Source organism: Budorcas taxicolor, chromosome 2, assembly GCF_023091745.1.
Source record: "Budorcas taxicolor isolate Tak-1 chromosome 2, Takin1.1, whole genome shotgun sequence".
NCBI classification, from domain to species: domain Eukaryota; kingdom Metazoa; phylum Chordata; class Mammalia; order Artiodactyla; family Bovidae; genus Budorcas; species Budorcas taxicolor.
The window spans coordinates 57,989,927-57,997,729 of NC_068911.1; positions in this window are offsets into that span (position 1 = coordinate 57,989,927).

Genomic DNA, 7,803 nt, shown 5'->3' on the forward strand with positions numbered 1-7,803 from the left:
TTTGGCTTACCAGAGTGGGTGCCAGCTCCTCCGGTACCAATAATTTGCCACTTGGCAATTCTCACCATCCCTTTTCAGTCTTGATGGCCCCTTCTGCTTTGGCTAGTTGCTTTTGGGCTTCAGTGTATTTTGGAGAGTCTAGCATTAGCTCAGGTAGCTCCTCCAATATGAGAGCTTTAATAGAGACTTCACTTGTCACCCCCAAGCCCTTGGCTGCTTATTTAGCTGTCTTATCTGCCAGTCTGTTCCCTGAGCCCGGGGGGTATCCTCCTTTTGACGTCCTCAGCAGTGTATGACTGCAACCCTTTCTGGTTTCCAGGCAGCATCTAGTAGGGCCTTAATTTCTTCCTTATGTTTAATATCTTTTTCACGAGCTGTCAGAGGCCTCTCTCCTTATACAGAGCCCTGTAGTGTGGCAAAAGCATACCTGGAGTCTGCGTAAATGTTTGTCTTACCTTTTGACAGTTGGAGGGCCTGGATTGGAGCATATAGTTCGGCCTGCCGAGTGGACCAGTGTGATGGCAGAGAGCTAGCCTCCACGATGGTTTCTTCCATGACTACTGCATATCCTGCCCATCACTGTCCTTGTTTCACCAGGCTGGTGCCATTGGTGTTCAGGACCAAATCTGGGTCCGGGATTGGCTGGTCTGTCAAGTCAGGTCTGCTGGCATATTTCCTTGCAATTATGTGAGGGCCCACCTTCTCCCACACAAAAGAGAGTGGCCAGATTCAGAACCTGACAAGGCTCAGTAGTAACATGGGGGTTCTCATGTAACAGTCCCTGGTATTGAGTAATCTGGGATGCTGACAGTCATTTATGGGGGTCCCATCGCAGGGGAGTGTTGAGCTCATGCAGGACTTTTACGAACAAATCTTGGCCCAAAGTCAGCTTGGTTGCCTCCTGGACCAGTAAGGCAACTGGAGCAACTGCCCATAAGCATCCTGGCCACCAGTGGCAACATTGTCCAGCTGATTAGAGATAAGTCACTGGTCCGTCCCATGTCCCCAAAGTCTGGGACAACACTCCTGTAGCCACCTTGTCCTTTTCAGTCACGTAAAGAGGAAACGGCCTAGCAAAGCCTGGCAGGCCCAAGGTGGGTGCTAATGTAATTGTACCAGATTTGAGTTCTATTTCCAGTGGGACTTGTTTTGCAAGCATGGGAGGGTTGTCTTCCGCCCAGACCTCAAGGAATTGTTGAATAAACTCTCTCTCTCGACTGTTTATCCTGCCCAGTTTCCTTTCCGGGAGATCGTGCAACCTCCATTCATCTTGAGGTGTTACTGAGAGGAAGAGTAAATAGGTGGTTGGGGCCACTTGAACAGTCTTTTATGGGGGGAAAGGTGACCTGTGCCCCCAATTTAGACCGCAAGTCTCTTCCTAACAAAGGTACTGGGCATTCAGGGATGTATAAAAATTCATGAGTCACTTGGTGTCCCCCCATCTGACATTTTCAGGGTAGGCTAGAGACACAAAGGCTGCATTTATCACCATCTGAGACCCAGCAGCCTCTGGCTGGGTCTATTGGCGTATAAAGTATATAGGCCTCACACAGTCTTTCGCAGACCTCAGAGGGTGATTCGCTTTCTCTTTGAATCACTTTGGAGGGTTTTGCGATACTCATAGCTTTTGGGGCCCCCCTCTTGAGACCTTGTAAAATAGTCAGCTGATATCTCTCCAGGTGGCCTCTCTCTTCTGTGTTACAGTCCCAATTGGGCCTCTCATCAGGGGTAGCTAGTTCTGCCCACTGCTATGGGTCTGCAGTACCCTCAGGTGCCATTTCTCTTAGCCATTCTCTGGCTTCAGTTAGGATCCTGTGTCTTTCCTTAGTGCTGAAAAGGGAGACTAGTAGTTGGATTATGTCATCCTATGTAGGGCGGTGGGTTTGAAAAGTAGTCTCCATCAGCCTAATCATGGCTTGTGGCTGCCCCGAGTACAGTGGAGCCTGTCTGTGCCAGTTTAATGTATCTGTAGTGGAAAATGGCTGGGAATGCTAGGCTACAGGGTGCTGATGGTAGTGTCCTATGTGTCCTGAACTGGAGGCTGTCTTAGCTCTCTGAGGGCATCTGTAGTGGGGTTCTTTCCCCCTGTCCCTTGGTGGAGTGTAGCCTCTGTCTAACTGCTGTGTTTTCACCCCCTTCCCATCAGTACTCACTGAGAGAGGGGGATACAATCTAGGCGGTCCAGCTGAGGTGGAATTCTGGGGGCATTGACCAGAGGTCTCCATTGCTGGGATTGGAGCCCACTGAAACGGCGGCTCTACGAACACTGGGAGAGCTGGTGGAGAAGCAGTGACCTTTGCAGGAACTTCACGTCGCCCTGGATTGGGCAATAAGGTGGCCTCCAGTCCTGGTGGAGCACTAAGAGGCAGGGGTGTCATTATCCAGTATGGGGGCGGGTAAAGTCATCCACGTCCAAATCGTGTAGAATTTCCTGTTTCATCATCAGTCAATTTTGTGCCATTAATATTTTCCTTTTTCCCTTCTGGATACCGATACTTCTCGAAGTAGGAGGATCTTGGGCAAACCCTAGCCATGAGTCAATGTATGGATATTGATCTGGGTGTCCTGGCTCTCCTGTGACTACTGTATAGACTGTTTCCACTATTTTTAAGTTCATGGTGTTCTCTGGTGGCCATCCTACTCCCAGAGAGGGCCATTCGACCTCACAGAGTATGTGGAGGCGGTGAGGCTTCATCTTCACCCCAGAGTCTCCTCCAAATCCCTTCTTTAAATGTTTAATCCTGCACTCCAATACAGTAGCCTTAGATTCACCTCCCCCCATCTTGCTTACCTTCTCGGACCTTCTTCTAGTTTCCTTTTCATTCTGTCTACGAAGTTCTCAGTTCCCTATATACTTCTGATATTTCCATTCAATGACACTTATATTGCCATTCTGCCTCCTTCCTAATTGGGGTGAGAAGAGCCTTACCTGCCAGATCCCAGAGGGAGAAGGGGGATCGGTGTGTCTTCACCTGCCTGTCAGTACAGCCGAACCAGGACACGTGATCCAAGCCTGTTTCTCCCTTAACTTTTAAAGTCCATTCTGCCTTGGTGGGCTTGATTAGCTGCGGATGAAAATACAGATGGGTTAAATATCCCATGTCCCAGGCCATCTCTGGAAAAGCCAATTCGTACTCACTTATGTATCCCCATCCTTTAGCCTGACAATTCCGAGGGGGTCAAGAATTTCATAGCAGACGGGACACCTCCTTGGGGAGGGCAGAATACGAGCACATTAAAACCAAGTTTCTTCTCCTAAAAATCCCCTGGCAATTTCTTGGTAATAATTTTCCCCAAAATGGCGTGGACACCACCTCCTGAATGACCTTCACAAATTTCCTTCCTAAGCCCTAACATGTGCGTCAACCTGTGTACCAAGTAATCGTTGCCACCTGCCTATTCCAGGCTCCTGTGTGTCTGTGCCCCTTCTAATCCCTCCCAGGGGGGTGGTCAGGCCCCCTCTTCCACCCTGCCAGGTGGGTTCCTCCTCACCTGAGCGCTCAGTTCCCCTGCTGCCATCCACTACCTGCTAACGTGAAAGGCCCTGGCATTGAGAAGCAGAATCCTTCCAGAAGGGCGAGGCACCTTCCCCCGCTCTAGAAGATTCGAGCCGCAAGGCCTCGGAGTAGTCCCAAATAGGACTTGTCTTAAGTGAGGAGTTTCCTGGCCCATGTACCAAATGTGGTAGCCACACGATCCGGGAAACAAACTCACTCAGAAGGACAATGCAGATAGTGGAGTGCAGTTTATTACACCAGTGGGCCCAAAGCATAGTCTCCTCTCAGACAAGGACCGTGGCCAGTTTGTCTGAAAAACCTTATATATTCTAAGTGTACATGCCCAAACCCACCTCCCCAAATTCCCTGAAACTAGTCTGAACAAAGGAAAAGAAAGATACAATCAAAGTTAACCCGTGTTTCATATGCCTTAAACCTAGGTAGTTAACAGTGGACAATTATCAATAGGCCTGTGGTCATACCCCAATAAGCATAATAGAATGTAGGATTCTATTCGGTCACACAGATAATTAGGGTATTTTTTTGGCAACAGAGAGTCTAGGTCTGAGCCCTGGGGCTCTTCCTTCCAGGGGCCTGGCTTTCCAGTTGGTATGTCGTTTCCATAGATACTGGGCATCTAGCTCAAAGTCCACAATCCGGCCCAAGATGGAGTTTTGCTCTTAAGATGGAGCCTGTTCTGTCTGTTTCCTCCTCCATTCCTGCCTCTTGATGCTCTTAACTCATAGGATGATTGTCATTCATAGGGATATATTGCGTCCTGACTCTCCGACCTCCGATTTGGGAGAACGCCATCAACCTTTGTGTTACAAAGTTCATAGTACATTGTAAAATACAGGGTGCACAAAGCAGAACTATCAAGACAGCTATAACAATGGTAAATATAGTTTCCACCAAACACCCTTCACCCAAGATAGGACCGAAGTACAAAAAGGAAGATTATCATCAGACATAACTTTTACCTGACCTTTCATGCCATCTAGGGTGGCTGATATATAGCCAGATAAATCAGGAATATATATGCAACATTCAACTTTAATTATAGCACAGGTCCCTCTTTGTACTGAAACTATGGTTTGTCTCAAGATGATACCAGCAAGCCCTTGTAGCAGCAGTTGATTATAGAGCTTCACCTCTGTTTCTTCTTTAAGATGATCTTGGTTTCATGGGGATCAGTGGGGTCCTGGTGTGCAGTCTGCTCGGTGTCCTCCGGGTCTGCGTGATATGCTCTCTTCACCCTCATGTGCTGGATCCAGGGAGTGACACCCACACCTTTAACTGCAATTCAGTTCAGTTCAGTCGCTCAGTCGTGTCCGACTCTTTGCGATCCCATGAATCGCAGCACACCGGGCCTCCCTGTCCATCACCAACTCCCGAAGTTCACTCAGACTCGCATCCATCGAGTCAGTGATGCCATCCAGCCATCTCATCCTCTGTCGTCCCCTTCTCCTCCTGCCCCCAATCCCTCCCAGCATCAGAGTCTTTTCCAATGAGTCAACTCTTCGCCTGAGGTGGCCAGAGTACTGGAGTTTCAGCTTTAGTATCATTCCTTCCAAAGAAATCCCAGGGCTGATCTCCTTCAGAATGGACTGGTTGGATCTCCTTGCAGTCCAAGGGACTCTCAAGAGTCTTCTCCAACATCACTGTTCAAAAGCATCAATTTTTCGGCGCTCAGTCTTCTTCACAGTCCAACTCTCACATCCATACGTGACCACTGGAAAAACCACAGCCTTGATGGACATTAGTTGGCAAAGTAATGTCTCTGCTTTTGAATATACTATCTAGGTTGGTCATAACTTTTCTTCCAAGGAGTAAGCGTCTTTTAATTTCATGGCTGCAATCACCATCTGCAGTAGGGCTGGTTAGAACAACAGTATATGGACCCTTCCAATGTGGGGCCAAGGATTCGTGTTTCCAGTCCTTGACCACACCTGATCCCCGGGCACAAATTTGTGAATCTGTTCCCCAAGGAGGAACGGCACCCTTTCTTGTGCAAACTTAGTTACCTGATTTATTACCTTACCCAGTTGTTCCATCTGCTGAGAAACCTCATTTCCCCTTACCTGGGGCAAATTTGTTGACACCTGTTTTATTATGGGAGGGCCTCTCATACACAATTGTGTACGGAGAAGAGCCATGGGACTGTGGGGTCATCCTGAGTCTGAGCAGAGCCGTTGGAAACAAGTCCACCCAGGAACAGTCAGTCTCTAAGATCCACTTGGAGAGTGTCTCTTTAAGTGTCCAGCTGGTTTTTTCCACCATCCCAGAACTCTGGGGCCTATATGCTTATGTAATTTCCACTTGATGTTTAAAGTTTTGCTTACTTGTTATACTAACTCAGCTATGAAAGCGGGGCCATTGTCCGATCCAATGCTGGTAGGAAATGCAAATCTGGGAACTGTCTCCCTAAGCAGGCACCAGGCTACTTTTGATGCTCTTTCCATCCGGGTAGGAAAAGCTTCTACCCGTCCCGAGAACGTGTATACCATGACCAGCAGGTAATGGTAGTGTCAGTGAGGTTTCACTTCAGTGACGTCCACTTCCAGGTGTTCAAAGGGCAGCGTGCCTTTTACCCAAATCCCTGGAGGTTTTTGTCTGTGCCAAGAGGCAGCATTGACTTGTGAGCAGGCAGTGCAGTTCTGAGATTTTGTCCTGCATAGGGAAGAGAGGCTTGGCACCAAGAAATATTTTCAATTTAGCTCTTCCAGTTTATCATGGCCTATTTGGGTCTCTTGGTGTGTTTGGCTTACCAGAGTGGGTGCCAGCTCCTCCGGTACCAATAATTTGCCACTTGGCAATTCTCACCATCCCTTTTCAGTCTTGATGGCCCCTTCTGCTTTGGCTAGTTGCTTTTGGGCTTCAGTGTATTTTGGAGAGTCTAGCATTAGCTCAGGTAGCTCCTCCAATATGAGAGCTTTAATAGAGACTTCACTTGTCACCCCCAAGCCCTTGGCTGCTTATTTAGCAGTCTTATCTGCCAGTCTGTTCCCTGAGCCCGGGGGGTATCCTCCTTTTGACGTCCTCAGCAGTGTATGACTGCAACCCTTTCTGGTTTCCAGGCAGCATCTAGTAGGGCCTTAATTTCTTCCTTATGTTTAATATCTTTTTCACGAGCTGTCAGAGGCCTCTCTCCTTATACAGAGCCCTGTAGTGTGGCAAAAGCATACCTGGAGTCTGCGTAAATGTTTGTCTTACCTTTTGACAGTTGGAGGGCCTGGATTGGAGCATATAGTTCGGCCTGCCGAGTGGACCAGTGTGATGGCAGAGAGCTAGCCTCCACGATGGTTTCTTCCATGACTACTGCATATCCTGCCCATCACTGTCCTTGTTTCACCAGGCTGGTGCCATTGGTGTTCAGGACCAAATCTGGGTCTGGGATTGGCTGGTCTGTCAAGTCAGGTCTGCTGGCATATTTCCTTGCAATTATGTGAGGGCCCACCTTCTCCCACACGAAAGAGAGTGGCCAGATTCAGAACCTGACAAGGCTCAGTAGTAATATGGGGGTTCTCATGTAACAGTCCCTGGTATTGAGTAATCTGGGACGCTGACAGTCATTTATGGGGGTGCCATCGCAGGGGAGTGTTGAGCTCATGCAGGACTTTTACGAACAAATCTTGGCCCAAAGTCAGCTTGGTTGCCTCCTGGACCAGTAAGGCAACTGGAGCAACTGCTCATAAGCATCCCAGCCACCCAGTGGCAACATTGTCCAGCTGATTAGAGAAAAGTCCCTAGTCCATCCCGTGTCCCCAAAGTCTGGGACAACACTCCTATGGCCACCTTGTCCTTTTCAGTCATGTAAAGAGTCAAGGGCTTAGCAAGATCTGGCAGGCCCAAGGTGGGTGCTGACGTAATTGTACCAGGTTTGAGTTCTCTTACCGAAACTTGTTTTGCAAGTGGGACTTATTTTGCAAGCCTGAGAGGATTGTCTTCTGCCTAGACCTCAAGGAATTGTTGAATAAACTCTCTCTCTCTCGACTGTTTATCCTGCCCAGTTTCCTTTCCGGGAGATCATGCAACCTCCATTCATCTTGAGGTGTTACTGAGAGGAAGAGTAAATTCGTGGTTGGGCCCGCTCAAACAGTGGGTCCTTCGTGCGGGGAGAGGTGACTTGTGACCCCAATTTAGACCGCAAGTCTCTTCCTAACAAAGGTACTGGGCATTCAGGGATGTATAAAAATTCATGAGTCACTTGGTGTCCCCCCATCTGACATTTTCAGGGTAGGCTAGAGACACAAAGGCTGCATTTATCACCATCTGAGACCCAGCAGCCTCTGGATGGGTCTATTGG